Below are 15,438 nucleotides of genomic sequence, written 5' to 3' on the forward strand. Positions count from 1 at the left end.
ATAATGTGCTGTGCGGGGAGTCACTAAGATCCTGCGCCCGATATCCTGCATGTGTCGCTTCCGCGCTCAGGTCCCCGGAGTTCACCTTCTTCTTCCTGGTGCATGTAAGTGCATTGTTCGTGTATAATGCGCTGTGCGGGGAGTCACTAAGATCGTGCGCCCGATATCCTGCATGTGTCGCTTCCCCGCTCAGGTCCCCGGAGTTCACCTTCTTCTTCCTGGTGCATGTAAGTGCATTGTCCGTGTATAATGCGCTGTGCGGGGAGTCACTAAGATCCTGCGCCCGATATCCTGCATTTGTCGCTTCCCCACTCAGGTCCCTGGAGTTAACCTTCTTCTTCCTGGTGCATGTAAGTGCATTGTCCATGTATAATGCGCTGTGCGGGGAGTCACTAAGATCCTGCGCCCGATATCCTGCATGTGTCACTTCCCCGCTCAGGTCCCCGGAGTTCACCTTCTTCTTCCTGGTGCATGTAAGTGCAATGTCCGTGTATAATGCACTGTGCGGGGAGTCACTAAGATCGTGCACCTGATATCCTGCATGTGTCGCTTCCCCGCTCAGGTCCCCGGAGTTCACCTTCTTCTTCCTGGTGCATGTAAGTGTATTGTCTTGGGACACAATTTAAAAGTTAAATCCCGCGCTCAGTCCGAATCAGTCGGATCATCCGACGGCACGCCCCCTGATTTCCGTCGCATGGAAGCAGTGCATGGGCGCCACAATCCGATCGCATGCAACACAATCCCAGCGCAAGCACTTGTTAAATACCTGTCCAAGTCGTGCAAGACTTGCGTCTTTTTCCAGTCTTATATACTATGAAAAAGGAAAACAGTCCGACAAAAGTGAGCAGCTCGACCCTTAGTAAATGAGCCCCCATGTTCCGTAAATCAGGACCGATGCAGAATTTTGGCAGCTTTAGGAAATTATGTTAGGATCCCTTCTTTACGACTGTTGCAAAAAGATGTTAAAGATACTGGGGCTCATTTACTAAGGGTCCGTCGGACGCATTTTCATCGGGTTTTCACGATTTTTTTCAATTTGCCCTGAATTGCCCTCGGTTTTTGGCGCACGCGATCGGATGCATCGGTGCCGTTTTGCATGCGACACAAATCGGGGGGCGTGGACGTCGGACAATACGACTGATTCGGTCAAACTGTGGAATTTAAAAACCAAATTGTGTCGCAAGATCAGCACTCACATGCACCGGGAAGAAGAAGGTGAACTCCGGAGGACCTGAGCGGGGAAGCGACACATGCAGGATATCAGGCACACAATCTTAGTGAATTGTGGCAGCTCCGAATCCTTGCTGGACGTTCCGGATCGGTGTAGTCAACGGGACGGGTAAGTAAATGTGCCCCACTATGTTGTTCACCATTTAACACCTATTCAGGGATATGGACTTGCAGGGCAACTACTAGGTCGCTACCTCTTGTAGTAGCCTCTGTTCTAGGAGATGCAAACATCGACACCAAAGGGACAGAAAGAAGCACATTCAATAATGCACATTCGATGGGGTGAGGCAGCTGTAAGTTCAGAGTTTGTTCACCAAACAGAGGTCAAAACACAAGTAATTGGGAAAAACAGGAGCAGGGACCGGCATGGGGACCTTTCACTCATTCCTGTGGGGGAAGGTGCATCAAATGGTCCATAAATGCAGAACTTTGATTGCTAAAATAAAGCTTCTAAGTTCAGTTCGGCAGAGCCTGTGGCTCTTGAGATAGGATGAGATTTGTCAGTTTACAACAACTGGGGAGTAGCAGGAGAACCCTCATCCAGTAGTGGGTTATAATATGGGCGCTTTGGGCGGTAGCACAGGGCCCAAGACTTCTAGGGGGCCCTTGGCCAACCAAACCACCCACTAAATTTTATGCTGAGAAGGACCTTCACCTATGAAATCCTCGTTACATCTGTTCCTGCTCTAAATAGACATGTACACAAGAGCCATTTTAGGTCCATTGAAGGTCCTCCAAAGGTCCTGAAACCATAGATTAAAGGAAGACGAAGAGACCGTCCTCCATTCCCAAAGACGCTTCATGGTACCAAATGTAGAAAGTGAATCCCAGGCTGTAATACCAGGGCCCGTGGCAGTCTTAATCCCCCCCCCTGCCCTCATCTTCCGTCTTTTGGAATTGGCTGGTGGTTTGGCCTGATGAAATAAAACCAGGAATGGTGATTACACGCGCTCAATGTAACATGTAGGCAAATTTTGTCATCCGGATGAAGGGTCACTTTAAGATGCTCAGGCTCAGGCACATGATGCACCACATTTGTGAAAACGTTTTCTAAGAAACTCCACTGGGGTGAGGACACGCCAAGCCACAATCATGGCTGCCAAGTGCTGGCGTGTCTGGGGTCTCCACACGAGCTGAGGATCACCAAGCCATGCCAAGTGTTGCCATGCCAAGTGCTGGCCGGTGTAAGCCACGTTGTCACTGGACGGCAGCAAAGGAAATGAGACTCTTGTAGGGATGGATTATGGGTTATGCAGGAAGCGGTAAGAGCGCTCCCTACTGGACAGAACTGTGTCTGCTGTTGTAGGACGTAAAATAGACGCAGACATTCAGGGACGTTAGAAGTAAAGTTATGTAACCTCTCACATCCTCAAAACTCTGAAAGATTCCATCACAAAACAGAAGACTTCCTCACCACGAGGTGGTCAGGGGGCCACAATGTGAGGAGGAGGGGGTGAGGGGGCCACAATGTGAGGAGGAGGGGGTGAGGGGGCCACAATGTCAGGAGGAGGGGGTGAGGGGGCCACAATGTGACGGCGAGGTGGTCAGGGGGCCACAATGTCAGGAGGAGGGGGTGAGGGGGCCACAATGTGAGGAGGAGGGGGTGAGGGGGCCACAATGTGAGGAGGAGGGGGTGAGGGGGCCACAATGTGAGGAGGAGGGGGTGAGGGGGCCACAATGTCAGGAGGAGGGGGTGAGGGGGCCACAATGTCAGGAGGAGGGGGTGAGGGGGCCACAATGTGACGGCGAGGTGGTCAGGGGGCCACAATGTGAGGAGGAGGGGGTGAGGGGGCCACAATGTGAGGAGGAGGGGGTGAGGGGGCCACAATGTGAGGAGGAGGGGGTGAGGGGGCCACAATGTGACGGCGAGGTGGTCAGGGGGCCACAATGTGAGGAGGAGGGGGTGAGGGGGCCACAATGTGACGGTGAGGTTGTCAGGGGGCCACAATGTGAGGAGGAGGGGGTGAGGGGGCCACAATGTCAGGAGGAGGGGGTGAGGGGGCCACAATGTGAGGAGGAGGGGGTGAGGGAGCCACAATGTGAGGAGGAGGGGGTGAGGGGGCCACAATGTGAGGGCGAGGTGGTCAGGGGGCCACAATGTGAGGAGGAGGGGGTGAGGGGGCCACAATGTCAGGAGGAGGGGGTGAGGGGGCCACAATGTGAGGAGGAGGGGGTGAGGGAGCCACAATGTGAGGAGGAGGGGGTGAGGGGGCCACAATGTGAGGGCGAGGTGGTCAGGGGGCCACAATGTCAGTAGAAGGAGGGGAGCCGTAGGAAGGGGAGAGTATACAGGGTGGGAATACAAGTTGGTGGAGTAAGAGCGGGGGCTGAATATCCCTCGGTACATCGTGAGGTGGAGGCTGGAGACCACATACTCCTGTGCGGGAAGGATTATTATTCACATTACAGAACCTGTGACACCAGGATGAAGGATAGCACACCCAGCACACTGACATACTGGTGCGCGCCCGCTCTGGCAGGATCTGCTCATCTTTTAGTTTCCTAAGCCCCTGTTTTTAAGAAAAAAAAGGATTTAACAATTATGCAAATGAGCCTCATTTGCATCACCTTTAAAACCTTCTTCTTGTAAAAACATGGGCTTACAAAGCTTAAAGAATTGTGTACTGGGTGTACGATCCTTCATCCTGGGGGTAGATGTCATTTAATTAGCAGCACAACTTGGAGGAGATAGAAGGAGTGTGAGGTAAATGTGTAATGAAAACGCTACTACTACTCCTATCCTACATAATGTACAGAGAACGCTACTACTACTCCTATCCTACATAATGTACAGAGAACGCGACTACTACTCCTATCCTACATAATGTACAGAGAACGCTACTACTACTCCTATCCTACATAATGTACAGAGAACGCTACTACTACTCCTATCCTACATAATGTACAGAGAACGCTACTACTACTCCTATCCTACATAATGTACAGAGAACGCGACTACTACTCCTATCCTACATAATGTACAGAGAACGCTACTACTACTCCTATCCTACATAATGTACAGAGAACGCTACTACTACTCCTATCCTACATAATGTACAGAGAACGCGACTACTACTCCTATCCTACATAATGTACAGAGAACGCGACTACTACTCCTATCCTACATAATGTACAGAGAACGCTACTACTACTCCTATCCTACATAATGTACAGAGAACGCTACTACTACTCCTATCCTACATAATGTACAGAGAACGCTACTACTACTCCTATCCTACATAATGTACAGAGAACGCGACTACTACTCCTATCCTACATAATGTACAGAGAACGCGACTACTACTCCTATCCTACATAATGTACAGAGAACGCGACTACTACTCCTATCCTACATAATGTACAGAGAACGCTACTACTACTCCTATCCTACATAATGTACAGAGAACGCTACTACTACTCCTATCCTACATAATGTACAGAGAACGCGACTACTACTCCTATCCTACATAATGTACAGAGAACGCGACTACTACTCCTATCCTACATAATGTACAGAGAACGCTACTACTACTCCTATCCTACATAATGTACAGAGAACGCGACTACTACTCCTATCCTACATAATGTACAGAGAACGCGACTACTACTCCTATCCTACATAATGTACAGAGAACGCGACTACTACTCCTATCCTACATAATGTACAGAGAACGCGACTACTACTCCTATCCTACATAATGTACAGAGAACGCGACTACTACTCCTATCCTACATAATGTACAGAGAACGCGACTACTACTCCTATCCTACATAATGTACAGAGAACGCGACTACTACTCCTATCCTACATAATGTACAGAGAACGCGACTACTACTCCTATCCTACATAATGTACAGAGAACGCGACTACTACTCCTATCCTACATAACGTACAGAGAACGCGACTACTACTCCTATCCTACATAATGTACAGAGAACGCGACTAGTACTCCTATCCTACACAACGTACAGAGAACGCGACTACTACTCCTATCCTACATAATGTACAGAGAACGCGACTACTACTCCTATCCTACATAATGTACAGAGAACGCGACTACTACTCCTATCCTACATAATGTACAGAGAACGCGACTACTACTCCTATCCTACATAACGTACAGAGAACGCGACTACTACTCCTATCCTACATAATGTACAGAGAACGCGACTAGTACTCCTATCCTACACAACGTACAGAGAACGCGACTACTACTCCTATCCTACATAATGTACAGAGAACGCTACTACTACTCCTATCCTACATAATGTACAGAGAACGCTACTACTACTCCTATCCTACATAATGTACAGAGAACGCGACTACTACTCCTATCCTACATAATGTACAGAGAACGCGACTACTACTCCTATCCTACATACTGTACAGAGAACGCGACTACTACTCCTATCCTACATAATGTACAGAGAATGCGACTACTACTCCTATCCTACATAATGTACAGAGAACGCGACTACTACTCCTATCCTACATAACGTACAGAGAACGCGACTACTACTCCTATCCTACATAACGTACAGAGAACGCGACTACTACTCCTATCCTACATAATGTACAGAGAACGCGACTACTACTCCTATCCTACATAATGTACAGAGAACGCGACTACTACTCCTATCCTACATAATGTACAGAGAACGCGACTACTACTCCTATCCTACATAATGTACAGAGAACGCGACTACTACTCCTATCCTACATAATGTACAGAGAACGCGACTACTACTCCTATCCTACATAATGTACAGAGAACGCGACTACTACTCCTATCCTACATAATGTACAGAGAACGCGACTACTACTCCTATCCTACATAATATACAGAGAACGCGACTACTACTCCTATCCTACATAATGTACAGAGAACGCTACTACTACTCCTATCCTGTATATATGGGCACAGCACAGTACTACTACTCCTATCCTGTATATATGGGCACAGCACAGTACTACTACTCCTATCCTGTATATATGAACACAGCACAGTACTACTACTCCTATCCTGTATATATGGGTACAGCACAGTACTGCTACTCCTATCCTGTATATATGGGTACAGCACAGTACTACTACTCCTATCCTGTACTTATGGACACAGCACAGTTCTACTACTCCTATCCTGTATATATGGGCACAGCACAGTACTACTATTCCTATCCTGTGTATATGGGCACAGCACGGTACTACTACTCCTATTCTGTATATATGGGCACAGCACAGTACTATTACTCCTATCCTGTATATATGTACACAGCACAGTACTACTACTCCTATCCTGCATGTATGGGCACAGCACAGTACTACTACTCCTATTCTGTATATATGGGCACAGCACAGTACTACTACTCCTATCCTGTATATATGTACACAGCACAGTACTACTACTCCTATCCTGCATGTATGGGCACAGCACAGTACTACTACTCCTATTCTGTATATATGGGCACAGCACAGTACTACTACTCCTATCCTGTATATATGTACACAGCACAGTACTACTACTCCTATCCTGCATGTATGGGCACAGCACAGTACTGATACTACTCCTATCCTGTATATATGGACACAGCACAGTACTACTACTCCTATCCTGTATATATGGGCACAGCACAGTACTACTACTCCTATCCTGTATATATGGGCACAGCACAGTACTACTACTCCTATCCTGTATATATGGGCACAGCACAGTACTACTACTCCTATCCTGTACATTTGGACACAGCACAGTACTACTACTCCTATCCTGTATATATGGGCACAGCACAGTACTACTCTCCTATCCTGTATATATGGGCACAGCACAGTACTACTACTCCTATCCTGTACATTTGGACACAGCACACTACCACCACTATGAAATAGAACTATGACTTCATCCCCATCTTAAAGGAAAGGTTCATTGATCTCCGTTGCTTCCTATAAGGGTTCAGTAAACTTGTCCTTTGAGGTTTTGCTATGTAATTATATACGTATCAGTGCGTGTAAATAGCAGAGAGGATGATGGGAATATACGTTTACGCTCCATAATTACAGTCCGTCCTCTACAGCGACGCTACTAGACGCGGGCTGACACGTCTAAGTCCCGGTGCAAACGTGTGGAATTTTCTATGTGCCTTTAAGTCTTAAAGGGGCAGCATATAAAATTAGCAGAGAGGTGTTGACCTATTTGCAGAGCTATAGGGGTGCGCGGTGCCCCCCTCTGTGCAGCCTGTGCCATATGTACGGGAGATGTTTGCAGATACTCATGTGCTTGTACCCAGCACTTATGTGATAAAGCAGAGCTGCAGTGTAAAGCAGGGGGGACAATGACATCTGCTCTACATGAGGCCATTGCTGTCCAATCGCCCAGGACGCCTTCCAGTATTACATGACCCACCATGGACTCATCCGTGTCCTCATCTCTTATCTAAAACAAATGTTTGTCATGTTCGACCTCTGCTGCTCCTGACCATTGACACGGTGAAGGTTGAGCAGAGAGAACGGGATATGGGGCCAAAATCACAGGGAATTATGGTGGAGATGTAGCAGAGCTGAGGTCGCTATGGAACTAATCATCGGATTGCAGCTACTTCTAACAGAACAGCGCTGCTCAGTGCGTAGTGGCCGAGTAGTGTTACTGCAGTTCAGTTTCCAGTGATTTGATTGGGAGCTGAGCTGCAGTTACCTAACTTGGCCACTGTATAGAGGATGGCGCCTTGAGTTCACATCAAGCATTTTGCCTATCTAATAATCTTTCAGGGAGATGCTTGTCTGATGTAAGTCCTGCCCATATGTACAGGCCCCGTCCTCTATATCATAAAGCAATGCAATAAGACACATGCCAACAGCTCCATGTTGTATTCACACACTTCTAAAATTCTATATACTCATCATTGCCACCAGGGGGAGCTCACTGCATACAGATGTATACATCATTCAAACCAATGGATACATAATAAATACATAGAAAGAAAGCTCCCCCTAGTGGTGAGCAGCGGTATATACATCTGTGCCACAATCACCAGCACCCGGGAGGTGGCTCTTATGACGGACACCCAGGACCGGGACGTTCTGCTTCCTATATGTCAGCTCCCTCATCCCCAATATTCCCAGTTCTGTCCTGGCCTGTAGTATACGCCGTCTGTGCACCACATGCCAGGTGTTGGAATTACAGCGTGTAGTAAATCCTCCTTTTCTTCACTCCATTGTCTGTAATTACATGGAAATGAGGCTACAAAACCGAGATGTTACTTAATTACACTGTTAAAAATAGCTGTGATCACCCAAGGTACTGCCTGTGAGTCATCCCATAGACATGCATGCCGAGCCGGACGCCTGGTCCCATGGTGCCCCCTGCTGGACAAGGTCTGTCTAACACCGGGGACATTCCCTGGCAAACCCAAGCAAAAAGACACAACTTCAAGTAAGATAATAAGATGTAATGACAGTACTGGGCCCCCGGTGCCTGATGGAAGACCCCCTATTATTCCTGACACTTGGGGTCCTTATTGCAGATTTTGCACTCGGGACCAGGAGATTGAAAACAAGATATGAAGAAATGTGCAAAAGTTGGCTACAAGTATTAGGCTTCTTGTCATGTTCTGAGACTGGGGGTTCTTTCATTGCTCTTAAAGGGGATGTCTGGAGCTATTTCTGTTTTAAAGGGAACCTGTCACCAGATTTTACCCCATTAAGCTTCCAGACCCTCAGGTGAAATGTCCTTTGTTGAATTCCCATTTTTATGTGAAATTTGGCCTTTTTCTTATAAAAAATTTGTGGGAAAATGAGCAGAGAAGAGTCGTATTAGTCATATTCCTTATCATATTCATATATTATATATTTATGTCTCCAGTTCTGTAACTCACATAACTAAACATCTGATGTGATCTGAAAGATGAGATCTTTAATATGACACCAGCAGCAGGTTTCTAGATACTATCGGAGTAGTGGTATCTGAAGTGACTCTTCCCTTGCAGCCTCTAAACTTGACTCTTCTCTGCTCATTTTCACATGACTGTGGATTTCATAGGTGAGAATTTACATACAAGAAGCAAATCTGGAAAGGACATTTCATACCTTATCTGAGGGGCTGGAGGTTTAATGGGGTAAAACCTGGTGACAGGTTCCCTTAATGTAATGGTAGGGGAGGCTGTTGACTCCTCATCTTCAGGCGATTGAAAATTTTCAGCTCACAACCCACAGCTTTCATCTTGCCCCTACAAGGCGCAGTATATATATGTATATATATATATATATATATATATATATATATATATATACATATATATACATATGGCTCCTCATCATTATATACTTATCCCTTATTATATATATTATGTTATTTGCATACTTCCCAAGCATCCAACTATAACCCCAAGGAAGCCCCTGGGCTCAGCACCGCATTATAGTAGTTACAGCGAAGGATTCTGTGTATTGTCATCTGCAGCTTGGGGCCTTTAAATAAGTCGCTGATAGGTTCCCTTTGAGAATTACTAATCCTGTCACATGTGACGCTTTGGCTCCGGAATTAAAGCACACGGGAATTGCCCTGGTCCGATTACATATGCATTTCTATGGAACCAGCACCCGGTGCTTTGCATTTATGCAGTACAAGACCTGCACCCGGGGTCAGAGATCAGGTCACGGCGCCCCCCCCCGCCCCCCGTGTACCTTGATTCCATTTGTAAACTAAGACAAAGCGCTAACGTGTGACAGCACCCATAGGACATAGGACATAGTTCTTTATCTACAGTTCCCTTCACTACCACTAGGTGACGGCACAGAATAACGGATCATGGGAAAGGAGTTCATGGATAATAATGAAATTTGCCTACAGATACATCCCAGATATGTGTGTATACATGTATATATATATATATGATGTCTATATGCAGCGACCTCCTGGGCATAACAAAACTTTAAGCAGCGTTCACGCGTGGCGTTTACATTGCGCTTTGAAATGCAAACACAGCTGGGGGGGGGGGGGGATTTGCCTAATTGCATTGCGCTTACACATTGGGGGGAATTCATTAAGACCTCTCTTCTGAAGTCCGGGCTTACACTTCCCCCCGCTGGCGGGCCGGTGCACGGCTCTACTAAGAGGCTCGGACCCCCTAGGAAATACGGGCGCAGTCTCACCCAGGTTAGACCAGATCCAGGCCCAACACAGCCAAAGTGGCGCAAGGGTCGTAGAAGCCAGAAAACTGGCGGGAGGGAGAGATTAAAGCTCCCCCCCCCCCCCATTGTGGTCACATTGTTTATTTCACTAATGATTCTGGGGAACCTGGTGTTGTGTTTTCTAACCAACATTGTATATCAGAGAAACACAGGGTGCAGTTTCCCGTACACAAGTGTTTCGGTCTATAAACGGTCTAAACCGTTATTGAAGCGCAAGGTGGGGCTTATTAATCATAGGCCAGAAGTATTGCACCAGAGTATGATGGTTTTACAAGACCTGATAGATATATGGGGCTGGATCTCAGGATAGGAAGAAGCCTGCAGTGTGATATCATAGGAATTGTTGTCAAGGCCTCTCTCCAGCTGTGCTAAAACTATTTTTGGACAGGAATTACACTTTAACAATGACACAGGAACACATCTCTCGATCCCTCTGGCGCGTCACATCTCCTGTCTATTCTTTGATTTAATCTGGGGCTGCGTATTGTCAGTTCTAGCGAGGAGGAAGGACAGAACCCAATGGTGACCAATTACTCAAGATCAATCATGTGTAGCCTCTCACTAGTGGTCAGTCTGGTTATTCTGACTGCACACAATGACCACTAGAGGGAGCTAACTGCATACAGACTCAGTGAGGAGCTAAAACTACAGGTAGTGGGCGCTGGTTGTGAGCAGGGGACCCTGTGCCATGTCCCTACTTCTATCACCACGGATACTGTAAAAGTTTATTCAGCTTATAATCTTTATTACTGGTAACGTTTCTTTCTAAGATGCGGAGGGAATCCTCTCTATTACTCCTATCATCTCCCCCCTCTTCATGTGGTTGGGAAACCCTAACCTCAAGTGTTTGACTCACTTTTGTGGAATGAGTATATTAACCCTCAAACCACTTCCACAGTCGAGACCGACCCTCTTTGCTACACAGAACCCTTAAAATCTCCCATGTGTCACCCCAAGATTTCCACTTTCTCCACCCGCGACTTTTCGTCTTTGTTACAAGGGGTCCCCTAGAAGTGACCTGTAAGCAGCCTCTCCGCTATCGTATAGACCCTCCTGTGCATGGAAATTAAAAACACATTGCTCCGCCGGATAAGATTGCCAAAAGCGTTAACCTGTTCCCGACCATAAAGCCCATTGTGAGAGAAGGAGGGCAGACGGACGCGGTCCAGCTGGCCAGGGAAGGGTTAAAGACTGGGAACAGGCCCCTTCTCCTGGGACAAGCGCTGCAGCGAGACAGATCCAAGCCCAGAGCCAGGATCCTCCATAAGGAACGGTCCGGAGGAGATGGGGCCGTCCCCTTCGTGTTGGTGGAGTCGCCCCTTATCTCCCAACGACGGAGAAGTATGAAGATCGGACGTCTCGGAATGCTGATCCGTAATTTCCCATAAATCAGGTAAATCCAGAACACATCAATGAGCACAGCAGATGGAAATGATTATTTTTGGGGTTCTCTCAGGGATCCACTCCGGGAATTACAGATTGTGGCAGAATGTTCTGTATCGAAAATGGGGGTCCAGTGCCCCTTCCTATTATGCCTGGTGTGGGGCCTATTACAGATCAGCTTTCATTTTCCTACAGCAGTTTCTAAAAAGAATGCTGAGCTCTGATTGGTTGCCATGAGCAACCAGTACAGTCTTGCTCTCAGACACTTGTGATGCATGATGATGGTTGATGATAAGAAACAGAACAATCATTTACTAAGGGCCCGATTCGCGTTTTCCCGACGTGTTACCCGAATATTTCCGATTTGCGCCAATTTCCCCTGAATTGCCCCGGGATTTTGGCGCACGAGATCGGATTTTGGCGCATCGGCGCCGGCATGCACGCGATGGAAATCGGGGGGTGTGGCCGAACTAAAAACCGACGGATTCGGAAAAACTGCCACATTTAAAAAAAATATATGTGTTGCGAAAATTGCACTTACCTTCACTCAGCCCGGCTCGGTGTATTCCAGTGCGTTCCGATGCTCTTCAGCGCAGCAGCGCTGGTGGACGGCGGAGGAACTACCTTAATAAATCCCGGCTGGACCCGAATCCAGCGCAGAAAACGCGCCGCTGGATCGCGAATGGGCCGGGTAAGTAAATCTGACCTGCAAACCATAAAAAAGTTGTGATTTCTAGAATTGTGACATTTTGCCCCCTTAAGCCACCATGTGGGCAGGGAGGGAGCCGGGCCTGTGCATTATCTACAGCCTGCACCAGGTACTGCATAGTTGTGGCCCAAAGCCGGACCTGGCGTGGTAATAATCTGGCAATGATATGCTACTGGAGATACACTCACCGGCCACTTTATTCGGTACACCTGTCCAACTGCTCGTTAACACTTAATTTCTAATCAGCCAATCACATGGCGGCAGTGCATTTAGGCATGTAGACATGGTCAAGACAATCTCCTGCAGTTCTCCCGAGCATCAGTATGGGGAAGAAAGGTGATTTGTGGCCTGTGAACGTGGCATGGTTGTTGGTGCCAGAAGGGCTGGTCTGAGTATTTCAGAAACTGCTGATCTACTGGGATTTTCACGCACAACCATCTCTAGGGTTTACAGAGAATGGTCCGAAAAAGAAAAAACATCCAGTGAGCGGCAGTTCTGTGGGCAGAAATGCCTTGTTGATGCCAGAGGAGAATGGGCAGACTGGTTCGAGCTGATAGAAAGGCAACAGGGACTCAAATCGCCACCCGTTACAGCCAAGGTAGGCAAAAGAGCATCTCTGAACGCACAGTACGTCCAACTTTGAGGCAGATGGGCTACAGCAGCAGAAGACCACACCGGGTGCCACTCCTTTCAGCTAAGAACAGGAAACTGAGGCTACAATTTGCACAAGCTCATCGAAATTGGACAGTAGAAGATTGGAAAAACGTTGCCTGGTCTGATGAGTCTCGATTTCTGCTGCGACATTCGGATGGTAGGGTCAGAATTTGGCGTCAACAACATGAAAGCATGGATCCATCCTGCCTTGTATCAGCGGCTCAGGCTGGTGGTGGTGGTGTCATGGATCCATCCTGCCTTGTATCAGCGGCTCAGGCTGGTGGTGCTGGTGTCATGGATCCATCCTGCCTTGTATCAGCGGGTCAGGCTGGTGGTAGTGGTGTCATGGATCCATCCTGCCTTGTATCAGCGGCTCAGGCTGGTGGTGCTGGTGTCATGGATCCATCCTGCCTTGTATCAGCGGCTCAGGCTGGTGGTGGTGGTGTCATGGATCCATCCTGCCTTGTATCAGCGGCTCAGGCTGGTGGTGCTGGTGTCATGGATCCATCCTGCCTTGTATCAGCGGGTCAGGCTAGTGGTGGTGGTGTCATGGATCCATCCTGCCTTGTATCAGCGGCTCAGGCTGGTGGTGGTGGTGTCATGGATCCATCCTGCCTTGTATCAGCGGCTCAGGCTGGTGGTGGTGGTGTCATGGATCCATCCTGCCTTGTATCAGCGGGTCAGGCTGGTGGTGGTGGTGTCATGGATCCATCCTGCCTTGTATCAGCGGCTCAGGCTGGTGGTGGTGGTGTCATGGATCCATCCTGCCTTGTATCAGCGGCTCAGGCTGGTGGTGGTGGTGTCATGGATCCATCCTGCCTTGTATCAGCGGCTCAGGCTGGTGGTGTCATGGATCCATCCTGCCTTGTATCAACGGCTCAGGCTGGTGGTGGTGGTGTCATGGATCCATCCTGCCTTGTATCAGCGGGTCAGGCTGGTGGTGGTGGTGTCATGGATCCATCCTGCCTTGTATCAGCGGCTCAGGCTGGTGGTGCTGGTGTCATGGATCCATCCTGCCTTGTATCAGCGGCTCAGGCTGGTGGTGTCATGGATCCATCCTGCCTTGTATCAGCGGGTCAGGCTGGTGGTGGTGGTGTCATGGATCCATCCTGCCTTGTATCAGCGGCTCAGGCTGGTGGTGGTGGTGTCATGGATCCATCCTGCCTTGTATCAGCGGGTCAGGCTGGTGGTGGTGGTGTCATGGATCCATCCTGCCTTGTATCAGCGGCTCAGGCTGGTGGTGGTGGTGTCATGGATCCATCCTGCCTTGTATCAGCGGGTCAGGCTGGTGGTGCTGGTGTCATGGATCCATCCTGCCTTGTATCAGCGGCTCAGGCTGGTGGTGGTGGTGTCATGGATCCATCCTGCCTTGTATCAGCGGCTCAGGCTGGTGGTGGTGGTGTCATGGATCCATCCTGCCTTGTATCAGCGGGTCAGGCTGGTGGTGGTGGTGGTGTCATGGATCCATCCTGCCTTGTATCAGCGGGTCAGGCTGGTGGTGGTGGTGTCATGGATCCATCCTGCCTTGTATCAGCGGCTCAGGCTGGTGGTGGTGGTGTCATGGATCCATCCTGCCTTGTATCAGCGGGTCAGGCTGGTGGTGGTGGTGTCATGGATCCATCCTGCCTTGTATCAGCGGGTCAGGCTGGTGGTGGTGTCATGGATCCATCCTGCCTTGTATCAGCGGGTCAGGCTGGTGGTGGTGGTGTCATGGATCCATCCTGCCTTGTATCAGCGGGTCAGGCCGGTGGTGCTTGTGTCATGGATCCATCCTGCCTTGTATCAGCGGCTCAGGCTGGTGGTGGTGGTGTCATGGATCCATCCTGCCTTGTATCAGCGGCTCAGGCTGGTGCTGGTGGTGTCATGGATCCATCCTGCCTTGTATCAGCGGGTCAGGCTGGTGGTGGTGGTGTCATGGATCCATCCTGCCTTGTATCAGCGGGTCAGGCTGGTGGTGCTGGTGTCATGGATCCATCCTGCCTTGTATCAGCGGGTCAGGCTGGTGGTGGTGGTGTCATGGATCCATCCTGCCTTGTATCAGCGGGTCAGGCTGGTGGTGGTGGTGTCATGGATCCATCCTGCCTTGTATCAGCGGGTCAGGCTGGTGGTGGTGGTGTCATGGATCCATCCTGCCTTGTATCAGCGGGTCAGGCTGGTGGTGGTGGTGTCATGGATCCATCCTGCCTTGTATCAGCGGCTCAGGCTGGTGGTGGTGTCATGGATCCATCCTGCCTTGTATCAGCGGGTCAGGCTGGTGCTGGTGGTGTCATGGATCCATCCT

General features: G+C 48.9%; 1 protein-coding gene across 1 annotated transcript in view; it reads left to right on the forward strand.

Annotated features, from left to right (window-relative positions):
* The first annotated feature begins 11,665 nt into the window (after positions 1-11,665).
* The window catches only part of DNMBP (dynamin binding protein), a 105,624-nt gene continuing 101,851 nt past the window's right edge, over positions 11,666-15,438 (forward strand). Inside the window, exon 1 of the mRNA XM_072130058.1 lies at positions 11,666-11,804. The gene's annotated coding sequence lies outside the window, so the exon portion shown is untranslated. The remainder of the gene's footprint in view (positions 11,805-15,438) is intronic.

This window comes from Engystomops pustulosus, chromosome 11, assembly GCF_040894005.1.
Source record: "Engystomops pustulosus chromosome 11, aEngPut4.maternal, whole genome shotgun sequence".
Lineage (NCBI taxonomy): Eukaryota > Metazoa > Chordata > Amphibia > Anura > Leptodactylidae > Engystomops > Engystomops pustulosus.